Raw genomic sequence first — 18,964 nt, 5'->3', positions numbered from 1 at the left:
ACTGCCATCACATCACGCGCGTTACCGTAAGTAACTGGGAAGTGATAACTGGTTGAACATTATACACTCCTGGAAATGGAAAAAAGAACACATTGACACCGGTGTGTCAGACCCACCATACTTGCTCCGGACACTGCGAGAGGGCTGTACAAGCAATGATCACACGCACGGCACAGCGGACACACCAGGAACCGCGGTGTTGGCCGTCGAATGGCGCTAGCTGCGCAGCATTTGTGCACCGCCGCCGTCAGTGTCAGCCAGTTTGCCGTGGCATACGGAGCTCCATCGCAGTCTTTAACACTGGTAGCATGCCGCGACAGCGTGGACGTGAACCGTATGTGCAGTTGACGGACTTTGAGCGAGGGCGTATAGTGGGCATGCGGGAGGCCGGGTGAACGTACCGCCGAATTGCTCAACACGTGGGGCGTGAGGTCTCCACAGTACATCGATGTTGTCGCCAGTGGTCGGCGGAAGGTGCACGTGCCCGTCGACCTGGGACCGGACCGCAGCGACGCACGGATGCACGCCAAGACCGTAGGATCCTACGCAGTGCCGTAGGGGACCGCACCGCCACTTCCCAGCAAATTAGGGACACTGTTGCTCCTGGGGTATCGGCGAGGACCATTCGCAACCGTCTCCATGAAGCTGCGCTACGGTCCCGCACACCGTTAGGCCGTCATCCGCTCACGCCCCAACATCGTGCAGCCCGCCTCCAGTGGTGTCGCGACAGGCGTGAATGGAGGGACGAATGGAGACGTGTCGTCTTCAGCGATGAGAGTCGCTTCTGCCTTGGTGCCAATGATGGTCGTATGCGTGTTTGGCGCCGTGCAGGTGAGCGCCACAATCAGGACTGCATACGACCGAGGCACACAGGGCCAACACCCGGCATCATGGTGTGGGGAGCGATCTCCTACATTGGCCGTACACCACTGGTGATCGTCGAGGGGACACTGAATAGTGCACGGTACATCCAAACCGTCATCGAACCCATCGTTCTACCATTCCTAGACCGGCAAGGGAACTTGCTGTTCCAGCAGGACAATGCACGTCCGCATGTATCCCGTGCCACCCAACGTGCTCTAGAAGGTGTAAGTCAACTACCCTGGCCAGCAAGATCTCCGGATCTGTCCCCCATTGAGCATGTTTGGGACTGGATGAAGCGTCGTCTCACGCGGTCTGCACGTCCAGCACGAACGCTGGTCCAACTGAGGCGCCAGGTGGAAATGGCATGGCAAGCCGTTTAACAGGACTACATCCAGCATCTCTACGATCGTCTCCATGGGAGAATAGCAGCCTGCATTGCTGCGAAAGGTGGATATACACTGTACTAGTGCCGACATTGTGCATGCTCTGTTGCCTGTGTCTATGTGCCTGTGGTTCTATCAGTGTGATCATGTGATGTATCTGACCCCAGGAATGTGTCAATAAAGTTTCCCCTTCCTGGGACAATGAATTCACGGTGTTCTTATTTCAATTTCCAGGAGTGTAGTAATAAACGTTTTGAAAACTTACAATGGCCAGAAATATTCAGAATGGTTAAAGCCATTGCTAGTAATCAACAAAAAGTATTTTGCGCGATAATCTAGAGCATTAGAGTTAGTAGTGTTGCCCTAAGCAGTGATGTAGTGTAGGGGGTAAAGGCATATTCGCGACGAATCCCTACATGTGATTGTATGTATTTTTATTTCTAATCCCTCGTCATTCTTTTTTATCTGCCCACCACCTTATAGACTATTACAAAAAATCGATCCAACCCCAACCAACGAGAGTTACCAAACGTTTTGTCATCAGCAAATAATTACGGACGAGAGCGTTTGCCAGTAAGAGAAATTGGGTATAACGGTTTACAAATTATACTATGAAGGATAATATGATTGTCGCCAATTAGTTTTGTTTTGTTAATTTAGAAAATATTTCAGAATTTTTGATATTTGAGTCATATATCAGAAGTGAATCCTTAATGAATCCCATGCCACCGCCTGCGTGCAAAACAATTAAACATTGATCGGCGCTTTCCTTGGACTGTACCCCTCACACACTGCCACTTTGCCAACATTTATTTATGCTGTAATGTGTGTGAATCCACGTGTCAACTAAGTAAACCACTGGCCGCTTTGATTCAGATGCTTCAGTCTTCCGTAGAAACCTAATGTAGTATGCCCTTTTTGCAACTATGCCCTCTCGTTAACACATAACTCGTTTATTTTGGCACCTTTCAAAAATAAATCCCATAGACAGAACAATTTTTCTTACAGTTTCATTGCCAGCCTCAAAGTTCAGTTCTGTGTCACCAAAGCTTTGAAAATTTCGCAAAGTTGATACTTCTTCATATTGTTTGTAATAGCTTAGAAATTGCTGCCTGATAAAATATTTACCGACATGGTCAGTGGAATGCTTAGTGTGAGTACCTTTCTTCGCCTCCGTTGACGTAGAAGTCTGAATCCTGCTCTGCTCGGCTTCGTGTCCCTGCTTCCGTAATTTGCAAACCATCTTCTTGCTCATTCTAAACAATTTGGCCGCACATTCCGTCACCTTCTCCACTGGTAGAATTAATCTCATCTCTTTCCCATCGTCCACAAATTTAATAAAGCTAACAGCAAGCCGTTGCGCCTGCCCGCGAAGACATTTTCCACACTCATCTTCCGTGTCTGCACCGCGACGTAATATTGCTCATAATTTTAATCAGAGCGTGGCTGTACGTAGTTGGGTGACCAAGTTAGCTCTTGCTACGGTCGCATTACCACTTCGCCTTGCCGGGTAATACCATCGAGGGTTCTTCCTGCTGCTTCGCAACTATGTTTGCTGTTGTACCCAGTTCTGTGCACAAGAAGTGTACATGTAAGACATCCAACCAGGCAGTTCGCTTTGCTGGCAACTGGTCAGTTGTGGTATAGACATACCAGATGATGCTTCATTGTGGTGACCTCATTTATCTGCGGATGTATAACACATCGACTGTGCGCTGTCTATCTGAATATAAATCCTTTTGTGTTTTGAAATAGATCGCCTAATAATAAAAATCAGTCAATTCAATATAACTTCCTGGCAGATTAAAACTGTGTGCCGGACCGAGACTCGAACTCGGGACCTTTGCATTTCGCGGGCAAGTTCTCTACCAACTGAGCTACCCAAGCACGAGTCACGCCCCGTCCTCACAGCTTTACTTCTGCCAGTACCTCGTCTCCTACCTTGCAAACTTTACAGAAGCTCTCTAACCTTCGAGCACAAAAAGAGCGCAGATTTTCATTCCATGAGATCACTTGTATTAAAACAGTTGTATTAACGGAAACTATTTAGCGACTGGACTATTTAAGACAGTTTATCGAGGATGTTGGCAGTAAGAGGAGAAAAGTTATGAAAATGTAAGAAGAATACTGGAAAAGGTGAATAACAGCACCTAAACTGTATAAAAAGCTTTTAGCTTCTGGACATCATCCATCCACGCAGCATCTAATACACGAAATGATTATTTGAATAAAATAAAATTTTTAATATAACACGATTTTGTGTCTGACGAAAAAGTATAAAATAATTTCTCTTAGACTCATGCGGATTCATAACCCAATTTAGATAGTTCTGAAAGTTTGTTATTGTGAATTTTTAATAGCCAAGAGAAAATTACTAAGATTTATAACGGAAAACGTAGGACGCATGCAACAGCTAGGAGGTGAACTACTAATGCGTCAGTTATGTATTGCATGCGTCTCACGTTTTTCGTAATTTTCATAGCTGTTAAAAATTTACAATTACAAATACCCAGAACTACACACATCAAAAAAAGTTTTGAATTACCCCAGTTCCCAGAACTCCTGAAGATAGACGTTGACTGTGGATATTGTATCACAGACACAGTCCCTTTGACTGTTCAGAGATGTTACTAATCCCGCCCAAAGATGTAAAACCGAGCGAGGTGGCGCAGTGGTTAGCACACTGGACTCGCATTCGGAAGGACGACGGTTCAATCCCGTCTCCGGCCATCCTGATTTAGGTTTTCCGTGATTTCCCTAAATCGCTTCAGGCAAATGCCGGGATGGTTCCTTTGAAAGGGCACGGCCGATTTCCTTCCCCATCCTTCCCTCACCCGAGCTTGCGCTCCGTCTCTAATGACCTCGTTGTCGACGGGACGTTAAACACTAATCTCCTCCTCAAAGATGTAAACAACCACGCATGAGCAGTGCGAATTAGACGGAGGGGGTCCGACAGCCCATCATTTCCAGTCATTCCACTAGGGAGGAGGTACACGGCTCGTGTTGTGTGTAGTTCAACCATGCCCAGACGTCAATACCGTGGTTCGATCGCACCCGCATTGTTACTTTGTGCCAGGAACGGCTCTCAACAAGGGAAATGCCCAGGCGTCTCGGAGTGAACCAAAGCGATGTTGTTCGGACGTGGAGGAGATACAGAGAGACAGGAACTGTCGATGACATGCCTCGCTCAGGCCGCCCAAGGGCTACTACTGCAGTAGAAGACCATTACCTACGGATTATGGGTCGGAGGAACCCTGCCAGCAACGCCACCATGTTGAATAATGCTTTTCGTGCAGCCACAGGACGTCGTTTTACGACTCACTGCATGATGCGCAACTTCACTCCCGACGTCCATGGTGAGGTCCATCTTTGCAACCACGACACCATGCAGCGCGGTACAGATGGGCCCAACAACATGCCGATTGGACCGCTCAGGATTGGCATCACGTTCTCTTCAGCTATGAGTGTCGCATATGACTTCAATCCAACAATCGTCAGAGACGTATTTGGAGGCAACCCGGTCAGGCTGAGCACATCTGACACACTGTCCAGCGAGTGTAGCAAGGTGGAGCTTCCCTACTGTGTTGGAGTGGCATTATGTGGGGCCGACGTACGTCGCTGGTGGTCCTGGAAGGCGCCGTAACGGCTGTACGATACGTGAATGCCATCCTCCGACCGAGAGCGCAACCATATCGGCAGCATGTTGGGGAAACATTCGTCTTGATGGACGACAATTCGCGTCCCCATCGTGCACATCTTGTGAATGACTTCCTTCAGCATAACGACATCGCTCGACCAGAGTGGCCAGCATGTTCTCAAAACATGAACTCTATCGAACATACCTGGGATAGATTGAAAACAGCTGTTTGTGGACGACGTGACCCACCAACCACTATGAGGAATCTACGCCGAACCGCCGTTGAAGAGTGGGACAATCTGGACAACAGTGCCTTGATGAACTTGTGGATAGTATGCCACGACGAAGACAGGCATTCATCATTGGAAGAGGATATGCTACTGGGTATTAGAGGTACCGGTGTGTACAGCAATCTGGACCACCACCTCTGGAGGTCTCGCTGTATGGTGGTACAACATGCAATGTGTGGTTTTCATGAGGAATAAGAAGGGCGGAAATGATGTTTATGTTGATCTCTATTCCAATTTTCAGTACAGTTTCCGGAACTCTCGGAACCGAGGTTACGCAAAACATTTTTTGATGTGCTTGTATTTGTATGGGTTATGAATCGTCAGCCGGTGTGGCCGTGCGGTTCTAGGCGCTACAGTCTGGAACCGCGTGACCGCTACGGTCGCAGGTTGGAATCCTGCCTCGGGCATGGATGTGTGTGATGTCCTTAGGTTAGTTAGGTTTAAGTAGTTCTAAGTTCTAGGGGACTGATGACCACAGATCGTAAGTCCCATAGTGCTCAGAGCCATTTGAACCATTTGGTTATGAATCTGTATGGGACTAAGACAAATTACTTTATACTTTCAGTCCGATATAAAAACACGTTATATTAAAAATTCATATTGTCTACATTATTATTTTTTTATGTTTACACTCATGTGTGTGTGATAATTTTCAGTCGATTTCAAACATCTTGATGAGATTACAAAGGAGATATGTGGTAAAAGTTCAGGTTCATTTCAGTTTATCTCCATCAGAGTCAGCCAATTTATTGCTTCGTCCTAAGGTCTATCTCTCGAAAATTAGAGAGTTCGAGCTCATACGTTGGCTTACCAGCAACTGTTCTTCCCATGAACCATTCCAGACTGGAACAGGAAGAGGGGGAAATGGGGGCGGTACGCGAAGTATCCTCCGCCACACAGCAGACAGGAAAGCAAGTTAATATTGCATTATCATCCAGTTCTGAGCTATGTTGAAAGTTTCAAGTCTATAGCTCATTGGTAAGTTAGTTTAACATCAGTTGCAAAATTTGTGCTGAACAGACAGAAAAGAAAGCCACCTAATCAAAATGTGTTATACAAATTACGTTCTAATTCGAAGTAAAGTCCCATATCTCATCACATCTGCACGTACGCACTATCCCCCCCCTCCCCCACACCTCCCACACACACAATATGCTTCAGAATCATATATCGGGGACTTAACAATTTAGCCATTTCACTAACATTTTTTTCCGAGTGGAAGCTGCTAATATACCGTTATTTTAATTAATGCCGTTGTCTGAAGCAACAATACGAAAAAAATATTTTCCGCCATTTCGTTTCCTAATGCGGGAAGGTGTTGAACATACAGGGTTACTGACATGTGCTCCTGGGGTTTCAGAAGTCCACTGCGACTAGTTAGTTACTTTCATGTTCCATGGATCATTTAGCACGATAAATCGTCATGATGTGGAGCAAGTCATTTTACACTCATATTGCATATTAATTTGTACATATATTTCTACTCTAAACATCACCATATAATTTTTCCCCCCAAATGAAAACAAGATATACACATTGAGTTAGCAATTCATACCCACCACCTTTTACACATTAAAAACATAGTACTTGTTCTATGGAACAGAAGGAGTTGTGAAGGAGAAACTTTTTCAATTTTTTTTGCAAATTTTACCTTGCTGTCTGTTAGACATTTTATATCACTGGGTAAGTGGTCAAAAATTTTTGTTGTGCACCCCTTTTTGTGCTAAAGACAACCTTAGTGTTGAGTAATGAATGTCATTTTTTCTTATGGTATTGTGGTTATGTACCTCATTGTTCCTTTTGAACTGTAGTAGATTATTTACAACAAACTCCTTGGGGGAATACATATACTGTGAAGCAGCAGTCAGAATGCGCAACTCTTTAAGCAGATGTCTACAAGATCATCGCGGCTGAGCACCACACACAATTTTTACAGCACGTGTTTGGGCAATGAAGACCTCATTTCTGAAAGATGAGTTAACCCAGAACATTTTTCCATATGACAATACTGAAAGAAAATAAGCAAAATATTTCAGCTTACTGATTTCTCTCTCTCCAAAATTTGTTATAATTCTAAATGCAAATGTGGCTGAACTAAGTTGTATTAGAAGTTCCAATATGTGTTTTTTCCAGTTTAAATTCTCATAAATATGGACACCTAAGAATTTTGGTTTCCACCCTATGTATTATTTCATCACCATGTGTTACACTTATCACTAGTGCAGCACCCATAGAGGTGAAGAGCTGAATATTATGTGTCTTTGTGAAATTCAGGGTGAGATCATTTGCGGAAAACCAGTCAATGATACTTTTGAGAACTTTGTCCACCATTTCTTCCATTTCTGTACGTGATTACAATACTGGTGTCACCTGCAAAAAGAGCTAATTCTGCTTGTTATACATTAGACGGTAGATCATTTAATATATGAGAAACAGTAGTGGACCTAAGATTGAGCCCTGGGGAACCCAATAAGTGATTTCTCTCCACTCAGAATTATGTCCCTGGATTGTGTTGGTTTAATTAGTACTAAGTACAACTTTCTGTATTCTTTTGGTTAGATATGACATGATCCATTGTTTGGCTATATCATCAATCCCACAAAACTTCAGGAGTGTACCATGATTCAAACACTCAAATGCCTTGAATAGGTCACAGAAAATACCTACCGGTGCTATTTTGTTATTTAACGCTTGTAATATCTGGTGTGTGAAAATGTAAATGGCATTCTCAGTAGAGCAATCCTTCTGAAACCCAAACTGTGATATCTACATCCATACTCCACAAGACACCTGACGGTGTGTGGCGAAGGATATTATTGTTGGCAAGGTAGATACTATTCTAGAATACATCCCCTTGTCAAAAAATTTGGAAAATGATGTCAGCAGTGAAACAGGTCGATAGTTGCTGACGTCTCTTTTATCACTCCTCTTAAAGAGGGGTTTAACAACGGCATATTTTAGTCTCTCTGGTAAAATGCCTTGAGTTTTTGATGCATTACATATTTCGTACCATAATGGACTTATTATATGGGAACAAATCTTTAGTACTCTATTGGAAACAATATCAAAACCAGAAGAGCTTTTATTCTTGAGGCAATGTATGACCCTCTTAATTTCAGAAGTAGAAGTTGGTGGACCATTCATATGATGTAAAATTATGAGAGTTACTTCTTCAATATATTGCTGTGATCTTCCTCTTGAACTGTTGGTCCCTATGCTTTCTCCTATGTTTAAGAAATGACTATTAAATACATTTGCTTGCAGTGACTTGTCGCACTGTAATGCACTACATCATTGATCCTGTCTAACTGTGCATCATGATCAAAGAGAGCATTTGTTACTGGGTAAACAGTTATTTTCTTGCTTTGTGCCTCATGAAAGAAAACATTATCAACTAGGGACCTACTGTCTTTATCCACCCGCGTTGGGAAGTTAACTACTGAGAGCAAATTGTAGAATACAAATAAAGTTTCCAGATTATTTTTCCTATCAGAATCCTATAGAAAATCTACATTGAAGTCACCACAGACTATTGACTGCTTGCTGATGTATGACAGACAGCACAGTAAAGAATCCAGGTTCCCCATAAATAATTCAAAATTTCCCAGTGGGGATGTATATACTGTTACAATTAAAAGTGACTGTTTTTCAGCATCACTTCACAAGCACACACTTCTGTGTGCTGACCACTACAAAACCTACTTGTATCAGTGCTTTTGAACTTGTGTTCTGTCTTAACATATGCAACAACTCCTTTTTCCATATTAGTTCTGCATGAGTAGGCTGCTAGACTGTAATCTTTTATATGTAACTTATCTAACCTTGTGGTTATGTGGTGCTCGGGCAGGCACATGATGCCTATCTTTTCCTCTAAATTTTGCAAGCAGGCAAGAAGCTCTTCTACCTTATTACTCAATCCTCTAATATTTTGGTGGAATAAACTAACCTTACTTTTCTGTGCATTCTTGTGGGGTTCTTCTTTTATAGTGACTTCTTTCAAAACAGGGTGCCTGAAGCTTGGTTCTAACCTATAAAAGGTGATCCTCTGACACCAGTAACCACAGGGATCTTGCATTGTGTGATGGTGCCCCCCATACATTTCCTACAAGAAGTTCAGCCAACCTATCTTTCCCTCTCTTGTTCAGGTGCTGGCCATGTCTAGTATAACCCTATCTCCCAATTGTAGCAGCAGGCACTGCACTCATATGAGAATTCATTTCAATCAGCAGTAACCTGCTCAACTCAAAGTTAACACGGTTCACAGCAGTATTAACCCAGGGCTGGTTATGGCGCTGCAGAACCTCCACGAAACGCACATTTGTGTGTGTAGTTGCTACTCCTGTTTTTTCCAGGTCACCACTAATGCTGTTATTAGCCAGGCTGTTTCCTGCTCAACCTACTATAACAACCTGATCCTCCTTGCCAAAACCAAAGATACACAGAAAACAGACACTTAGCAGTGGATAGAGCGTTTCTCCAACTTTTTAGCACACATTTCAGGTATTCAATGTGGGCTCTATTTGCGATGCGGGTAATGTCAATACGCGCATGCAAATTCATTGGCCCTAATTGCCCGGGAAGGTGCGACAGCAAGCCGCTTTGCAAGTCTGTTAATTGGGTTGCCTATGGGAAGGCGCTAACTAATGATATGCGAAAGTACAGAGTGGAGCAGAGCAGAGCGTTAACAGTGAAACTTGAAGACAACACAAGCTATAAGTGTATGCTACAACTATAAGAGTTCTGCAAACCATTAGCAAGCTTCACTTCACCAATATATGTGTGCAGAAAATTCCCACTTGTTCTCTGATAAGCTATCGTGGGACACGTACATCCCAAAGATAGGAAAAGGGTCAAATGTTGCTTCTGGTGGTAAGATACAAAACATTGTGACTAATAAGTAGTAGTTATGCAAGGTTCTTTCTATATGACTCTGACCTTTTGAAACGTCCCCTTTGAACAATTTATACACGACTGTGCTTAACCTGACACACAATATTATTTAGCGCAACGCAATCTGACTATCAAAGATCCCTGCAAAAGAATGGCCCTGAGTAACATTAAACTATACCTTTCAGAAATCACTTATCTCACAAAAATCTTCGTTACTCGAACTACTGCAATACAGCGAGCGCCACTACTAATATCATCACAGGCTGTTTATGTTTTATTATCGGCAACGTCACGTAGCGCTCGGTATGAAAATCACTGGCTGTGCTGTGTGCAGTCTGTGGTTAGTTTGCATTGTTGTCTGCCATTGTAGTGTTGGGCAGCGGCAGCTGGATGTGAACAGCGCGTAGCGTTGCGCAGTTAGAGGTGAGCCGCCAGCAGTGGTGGATGTGAGGAGAGAGATGGCGGAGTTTTGAAATTACATATATTATGACTTGTGATGATATTAAGGTAAATACATTGTTTGTTCTCTATTAAAATCTTTCATTTGCTAACTATCCCTATCAGTACTTAGTGCCTTCCGTAGTTTGAATCTTTTATTTATCTGGCAGTAGTGGCGGTCGCTGTATTGCAGTAGTTAGAGTAACGAAGATTTTTGTGAGGTAAGTGATTTCTGAAAGGTATAGTTTAATGTTACTCAGGGCCATTCTTTTGCAGGGATCTTTGATAGTCAGATTGCGTTGCGCTAAAAACATTGTGTGTCAGTTTAAGCACAGTCTTGTATAAATTGTTCAAAGGGAACGTTTCACTTTGACTTTAATTATGTCACTTTTGACAGACTTACCTAGGTGTTGTTGTAAGCGAGTTATTCTTCGTGATCACTAGAGACCAAATGGTGATGTTGTGGTTAGTGTTCCACTTACCCAGACAGTTTAGTGGGCAGATTTACTTTGAGCTTGTCTTATTGCACCGTAGTTAAGTTGACTGGAGGTGACTTGTGTGTTACAGCGTACTGCGGCGTCAGCGGACAGGTGTTCCACACGTTCGACGGCGTGGAGTTCGAGTACGTGCTGGGGAGCGACTGGCACCTGCTCACCAAGGACTGCTCGGGCCGCAGCGGCGTGGCCGTGCTCGTGCGACAGCCCACCGTCTCCAGCCTTGTATGTATACACACCACCAATTCTGCATCTACACACACAGGCTCATTCATATAGGACAATTATTGAACTACACACCTGGAAATTGAAATAAGAACACCGTGAATTCATTGTCCCAGGAAGGGGAAACTTTATTGACACATTCCTGGGGTCAGATACATCACATGATCACACTGACAGAACCACAGGCACATAGACACAGGCAACAGAGCATGCACAATGTCGGCACTAGTACAGTGTATATCCACCTTTCGCAGCAATGCAGGCTGCTATTCTCCCATGGAGACGATCGTAGAGATGCTGGATGTAGTCCTGTGGAACGGCTTGCCATGCCATTTCCACCTGGCGCCTCAGTTGGACCAGCGTTCGTGCTGGACGTGCAGACCGCGTGAGACGACGCTTCATCCAGTCCCAAACATGCCCAATGGGGGACAGATCCGGAGATCTTGCTGGCCAGGGTAGTTGACTTACACCTTCTAGAGCACGTTGGGTGGCACGGGATACATGCGGACGTGCATTGTCCTGTTGGAACAGCAAGTTCCCTTGCCGATCTAGGAATGGTAGAACGATGGGTTCGATGACGGTTTGGATGTACCGTGCACTATACAGTGTCCCCTCGACGATCACCAGTGGTGTACGGCCAGTATAGGAGATCGCTCCCCACACCATGATGCCGGGTGTTGGCCCTGTGTGCCTTGGTCGTATGCAGTCCTGATTGTGGCGCTCACCTGCACGGCGCCAAACACGCATACGACCATCATTGGCAACAAGGCAGAAGCGACTCTCATCGCTGAAGACGACACGTCTCCATTCGTCCCTCCATTCACGCCTGTCGCGACACCACTGGAGGCGGGCTGCACGATGTTGGGGCGTGAGCGGAAGACGGCCTAACGGTGTGCGGGACCGTAGCCCAGCTTCATGGAGACGGTTGCGAATGGTCCTCGCCGATACCCCAGGAGCAACAGTGTCCCTAATTTGCTGGGAAGTGGCGGTGCGGTCCCCTACGGCACTGCGTAGGATCCTACGGTCTTGGCGTGCATCCGTGCGTCGCTGCGGTCCGGTCCCAGGTCGACGGGCACGTGCACCTTCCGCCGACCACTGGCGACAACATCGATGTACTGTGGAGACCTCACGCCCCACGTGTTGAGCAATTCGGCGGTACGTCCACCCGGCCTCCCGCATGCCCACTATACGCCCTTGCTCAAAGTCCGTCAACTGCACATACGGTTCACGTCCACGCTGTCGCGGCATGCTACCAGTGTTAAAGACTGCGATGGAGCTCCGTATGCCACGGAAAACTGGCTGACACTGACGGCGGCGGTGCACAAATGCTGCGCAGCTAGCGCCATTCGACGGCCAACACCGCGGTTCCTGGTGTGTCCGCTGTGCCGTGCGTGTGATCATTGCTTGTACAGCCCTCTCGCAGTGTCCGGAGCAAGTATGGTGGGTCTGACACACCGGTGTCAATGTGTTCTTTTTTCCATTTCCAGGAGTGTATATGAAATAAAATAGTCATAACTTCTGAACGGATTGCGTTAGGACGTTCAAATTGCTAGATTGGCCGCGGGGCATGGTGGGGATTAGTATGCGTGTTATTTTTTGGTTTAGCGACGAAGCTCACTCTTATTTGGATGGGTTCGCCAATAAGAAAAATTGGCGCATTGGGGACTGAGAATCCGCATTTCGCGATCGAGAAATCTCTTCACTCTCAACGGGTTGTAATGGTTCTTTATTTACGTGACCATTACGGCACTCCAACCCCAGTTCTCGATACCACTAATATCGTACTACTTTTCTGCGAAGTAACGGACATGTTTTTGTGACAATATTCACATTTGGTTTTATTAATGTATAGGTACTCCGATGTATCGATATATTACAGTGATATGGTTCTTCTGTGTGTTCATTTCTGTGAGACTGTCATAATCTTTGACTTACTTGTAAGCGTTTTGGCGCGAATGCGCACAGAGCAGTCTTTGTTTCACTTTGCAGAAGTTAAGTTGTTATTTCGCTTTGTAAAAGAACAATCAAGTCTTGTCTTTGGTTAAAGTGGAAATTAAATATATGAAGATTGACACAAAACTGTTTTCTTGATGATGTGACAATTAAGAAGAAGTATATGTGAATTTACAAGAAGTTTAATGAAAATGTGGATCGTGAACACCAAGTCAGAAATTATTTCTACCATACCATTGTTCTGATCTGGGATTGTTTGATCATTAAGAATTTCCTGAAAAACGCATTTGTTAGGTCTTGAAATATTGCTAAAATACAGATTTCGACCTTCTAGCAGTCAAAGTGGAATCACCCTAGAATCAACAAGATGTGCCTTAACAACTTCGACGAAATCTACGTGGGAATCCATTCAAGATAAGTGCCAAAATTAATGACTTTTTACAGTGACTTCATTATTTGCATTGTGACGATACCATCCACAGTCAATAACTTTGTTGTTGCCCGATAAAGCGAACATATGCTGCGTGAGCAACATTATTAATCTGATTTCTAACCTACTTTGCAAGTGGTGGTATTGTTTGAGGGTGACTGTGTGGTGTGCAATGTTCAGTCACATAATAATCGGTGCAATCTTCCTTGATGGCACGGTGACTACCAAACTATACATGAAGGTTTTGGATGTGACCCTGATTTCGACAAATGTGGTTCATGCAAGACGGAGCTCGACTCCATCGAAACAGGAGATGGTTGAGGTCCTGGAGGAGCACTCTGGGGATCGCATTATGGCTCTGGGACACCCAGATGCCACTGGCCTCGATTGACATCCATGTTCGCCGGATCTGAAAACATGCGACTCCTTTTTATGGGCCTATATACAAGACAAGGTGTACAGCAATAACCACAAAACCATTGATGAGCTAAAAACAACCATTCAGGAGGTCACGACAGCATCGATGTTTTGACACTTCAGCGAGTCACGCAGAATTTCTCTATTCGTCTGCCGCGCGAATTGGCCGCGTGGTTTGAGGTGGCTCCTCCCGCCGGAGGTTCGAGTCTTCCCTCGGGCATGGGTGTGTGTGTGTTGTTCTTAGCATAAGTTGGTTTAAGTCTGTTTAAGTAGTGTTTAAGTCTAGGGACCGATGACCTAAGCAGTTTGGTCCCTTAGGAATTCACACACATTTGAACATTTTTATTCGTCTGTGCCACATCATCGCCAGTGACAGCAGGTGTATTGAACATGTCATAATCCAAACCCGAGTATCTGTAGTGACGTTTACATATTGAATAAAGTGCGTGCACGCCGTAGTTTGTAACTAACTTACGTTTTATTTCATACAGTTCGATAAGTGCCACCCTGTAAGTACCTCCAGCGTTGCAGGAGACGACTGCAAGACATCCCGAAAAAACGAGACGTATCAATGGACAAAGTATCTCCCCAAGTTTCGATTCGTAATATTCGCTGCGACGCAGTTGCACTAGGGGACAGGTGTGGCATAGCATGTGGAAACATCATCCACTCCGTATTGTCGCATCCTATTAGTTGGTGCCTGCAGGTAGACAACCCAATGAACAAATTCCCCGAGCAGGCTGTGTCGCACTTTCCCAAGCAGCTCGTGTCAGTGACTTCAGTGAATTACACACACGTGTTGGCTTTTGATACACCACAAACGGTGTCCATAATAAGCAACTGTAATGTGAGTTAAAAACTTAGAGACATGCTCTGTCCACTTATTTTTGTCTATTTTCTATATGTCTCTTCTGAAACCACAAAGTTACCCCATATACTACTGTACAGGTCATAGCTGAGGGTACATAGTAATCAGTGCTGGTGATGATCTGCCGTATTTGATTCTCTAGGGAAATAATGAGTGTGTTAATGTGTATATTCTTTCCCTGATCACTCTTATTTTATTTTCGTGATGCTTACGCGAGATATAAAGGCCACACTTTTTCCATCGAATGCAGGGTCTGTAAATATGCCTATAGCGTTTCGCAGATTACGTCGCCTCCCTTCCAAAGATTCCCATTTAAGTTCCCCAATTATCTCTATTACAGTTTCATATAGGCTGTCCTGACCTGTTAAGACAACAACAACGTGTCTGTGAATTCGTTGTTTGTCTGTTGTCGTACCTACTTGATAAGAACACCAAACGCTGGAATAATATTCTAGAATTGGTCAGACAGAGTCGCAATTTCCTCCACAGGTCCACTGTACTCCATCTACACTATATGGAAACTGCGTTTATTTTAAATCTTACTGGGTTGTTACGTAAGTAAGTTAAACGTGCCGTCCGACGCTCAGACCATTGCCCAATAAGGGCAATATGTCGTCAACCGTGCGTTTACAACCTGGACTCGTACACCTATTATGTATGTTTCCATACAAGTGATACATTTCACTTGAAAGTCGCTTGGCTGGTGCCGGCGGATAAGCAGTGCCTGTGTGTGTAATATCGTACGTACTCCAAAGATGAGGTACCAAATACAGCAGGAATCTTGTGGATAAAACTGATAAAATGCATACAGATTCACCTTGAAATTCTGGACCAAATGCCATACTGCGTGCCGCCCTAATGAAATGGCGTCAACAAATCGATCAAGGCTGCCCAGATGTGATCGGGAAGAAAAAAAGGAAGATCCTGCACCATACGAGTCCCATCTCTCCAGCTAGCTTGAACAACATCTGGTAGGAAAGGGACTTTCCAACGATTAGGATGTACACACAGCGGCTCTGGAATGGCTTCATCACCAAGGAGCGGATTTCTGTCGTCGAGGAACTGAGCGATTTGTAAGTCGTTCCAATCGTTGCTTACAAAGACGTGATGACTATGTTGAAAAACAGTGACACGTATCTGTGTCGCTTTGAAGTGTAGTTCAGCATTCAATTAAGGATACTTAAACGAGCTCCCAGTCCAGCCGTGAAGGCCCAAGGATATCTACCGGCCGCCGTGTCATACTCTGCCATGAGGATGCGGTGTTGAGGGGCATGTAGGGAGAACACAACTCTCCCGGCCGTTTTACAGGCTTCCCAGGCTGTGGACCCATTACTACTCTATGAGGTAGCTACTCAGTTGGTATCAGGATGCTGAGTGCTCCTCGTAATAGTCTTCCCACCAATGAAAAAATCCTTGGCAGCCCCGAGAATCGCGGCCAGTCCTCCGCACGGCAACCATCTACGCTGACCATTCGGCAACGGTGACGGACAACGAAAGTTGAATAAAAGGTTCTCAGGTTTCCAACGGCGCCAAATAATTAAAATTACACGAGCTTTCGTCCAAGTACTCCTTGTCCATTGTCAAGTGGTATGACTGTCAGTGGGCTGCTGGTGTGCCCCTTACATACATTACCTGCCGGATGTGACGTCACTGGTGCCTGCCGCATCGCCGTATACGGGCATATGTTGACTCGGCGTTCGTTGCGCCCGCTTGAACCGGCGATCGCTGGATCTCACGCCGTGCTGAGCTGGATGCCACCGTCTCTATTTAGGGTGTCGTTGGTGATTTTTATTTAAATGGTTTCTTTAATTACACACTCCCACAAGCAGTTTGCGCGAGCCACGACCGATGTTTCATCAAATTTTATCCGGTGTCCGTTTTCGAAAGCATGTTCAGCTACATCAGATTTCTCGGGTCATAGACGGACCACCACACCGCAAGAGGATTGATACGTAGACCTGGCACACCGCTCCAGACCTGCAGTCGCTACCGGTACACATGTCTCTGCTAGAACCGTTTCAAGGAGATCAAATCAGGCTGGTTTGTGTGCTCGTAAGCCAGTTTACTCTAGCCACGCCATCGTCGGGAGGAAGAGTTTGTTGGTGTGGGGGGAATGTTACCTTTTGTCAGCAACAATGGTATAGAGTGATATTCTCCGACGCATTCCACTTCACTGTGCCAAGTGATTCCCTGCAACAAGTTGGTGTGCAAATTTAGGATTTAGTTTAATAGTAAATAGAACAGACACAATTTAAATGTTAGGCTATTATTCATCGACTCTGTTTTTGGCAGACTTCAGTGTTTTTTAGGCACGCAGCTGGCCGGGGTGGCCGAGCGTTTCTAGGCGTTACAACCTGGAACTGTGCGACCGCTACGGTCGCAGGTTCGAATCCTGCCTCGGGCATGGATGTGTGTGATGTCCTTAGGTTAGTTAGGTTTAAGTAGTTCTAAGTTCTAGGGGACTGATGACCTCAGAAGTTAGGTCCTATAGTGCTCAGAGCCATTTAGCCACGCAAGACTGATCTTTCACAAAGGGCTATCGTATCTCTTCGAAGCCCTGGCAAGCCTGGCTGGCTGCTTTCCACTCCGAGATCGTCACGTTATTTTCCAGTGCATCCACAGCACCTGACGCCAAACTGTCTGTTTCCTCATTTGCACGCCCCGTTCCATCACAAAATTTACGTCGTAACGACAGTATGCTTGAGCAGCAGTCATAAAAACGGCGAAACTCTTGTATGAATGTTCTTCTTCCAATGTACATCGCCCGCATCTCGTGGTCGTGCGGTAGCATTCTCGCTTCCCACGCCCGGGTTCCCGGGTTCGATTCCCGGCGGGGTCAGGGATTTTCTCTGCCTCATGATGGCTGGGTGTTGTGTGCTGTCCTTAGGTTAGTTAGGTTTAAGTAGTTCTAAGTTCTAGGGGACTTATGACCACAGCAGTTGAGTCCCATAGTGCTCAGAGCCATTTGAACCATTTGAACCAATGTACATCTAAGACAAAAAACGTACAGTTTTAGAAAAAAAATGGACGCTTTATACAAGAGGAAGAGCATTGCAAACTGAGCAGTTCAACAATGAGTTGGTCCCCCTTTTGGCCCTTATGCAAGCAGTTATTCGGGTTGGCACTGCCGCGCGGGGTTAGCCGAGCGGTCTCAGGCGCTGCAGTCATGGACTGTGCGGCTGGTCCCGGCGGAGGTTCGAGTCCTCCATCGGGCGTGGGTGTGTGTGTTTGTCCTTAGGATAATTGAGGTTAAATAGTGTGTAAGCTTAGGGACTGATGACCTTATCAGTTAAGTCCCATAAGATTTAACACACATTTGAATACCTTTTTTCGGGTTGGCATTGATTAACAGAGTTGCGAGATGTGTCCTCCTGAGCGATATCGTGTCAAGTTCTGCCCAATTCGCGCATTAGATCGTCAAAATCCGGAGCTTGTTGGAGTGCTCTGCCCATCATGTTCCAAACATTCTCAACTGGGGAGAGGTCCGGCGAATTTGCTGGCCAATGTAGGGTTTGGCAAGCGTGAACACAAGCAGTAGGGTCTACATTTCAGCAAGTTCATGACCACCCGCAGACGGCGAGGCTTTCTATTGCATGTCTTGGTGCTTGCCAAACCCTACCTTGGCCAGCGATGTCGCCAGATCTCTTGCCAATTGAAAAAGTTTGGAGCATTATGAGCAGGGCCCTCGAACCAGCTCGGGATTTTGACAATGTAGCGCGCCAATTGGACAGAATTGGTAACGATATCCCTCAGGAGGACAGGCAAAAACTCTGTCATCCAATGCCAAGCCGAGTAAGTGTTTTCATAATAGTCATAGATGGACCATCGCTTTGTTGACTTACTCAGTTTGAGAAGCTCTTTCTCGTGATTAATTGTGCGATATTCATGAAATTGTAAACATTTGTTTGTCAGCACATGTACAGTCGTGGACAAACCGAGCGAGACCCCTCGCCTTTTCGTTATGCTGAGCTGCACAGCTTAAAGTCTGCTACATAGCATAACAGGCAAGGCGACGAATTGCTACCAACATGCTATGCACAGGCGTGAAACTGAAAAACTATCCGAAATTTGTCAG

This window comes from Schistocerca cancellata, chromosome 4, assembly GCF_023864275.1.
Source record: "Schistocerca cancellata isolate TAMUIC-IGC-003103 chromosome 4, iqSchCanc2.1, whole genome shotgun sequence".
Taxonomy (NCBI): domain Eukaryota; kingdom Metazoa; phylum Arthropoda; class Insecta; order Orthoptera; family Acrididae; genus Schistocerca; species Schistocerca cancellata.
The sequence above is the reverse complement of the archived record's forward strand: the minus strand, read 5'-3'. Positions refer to the sequence as shown.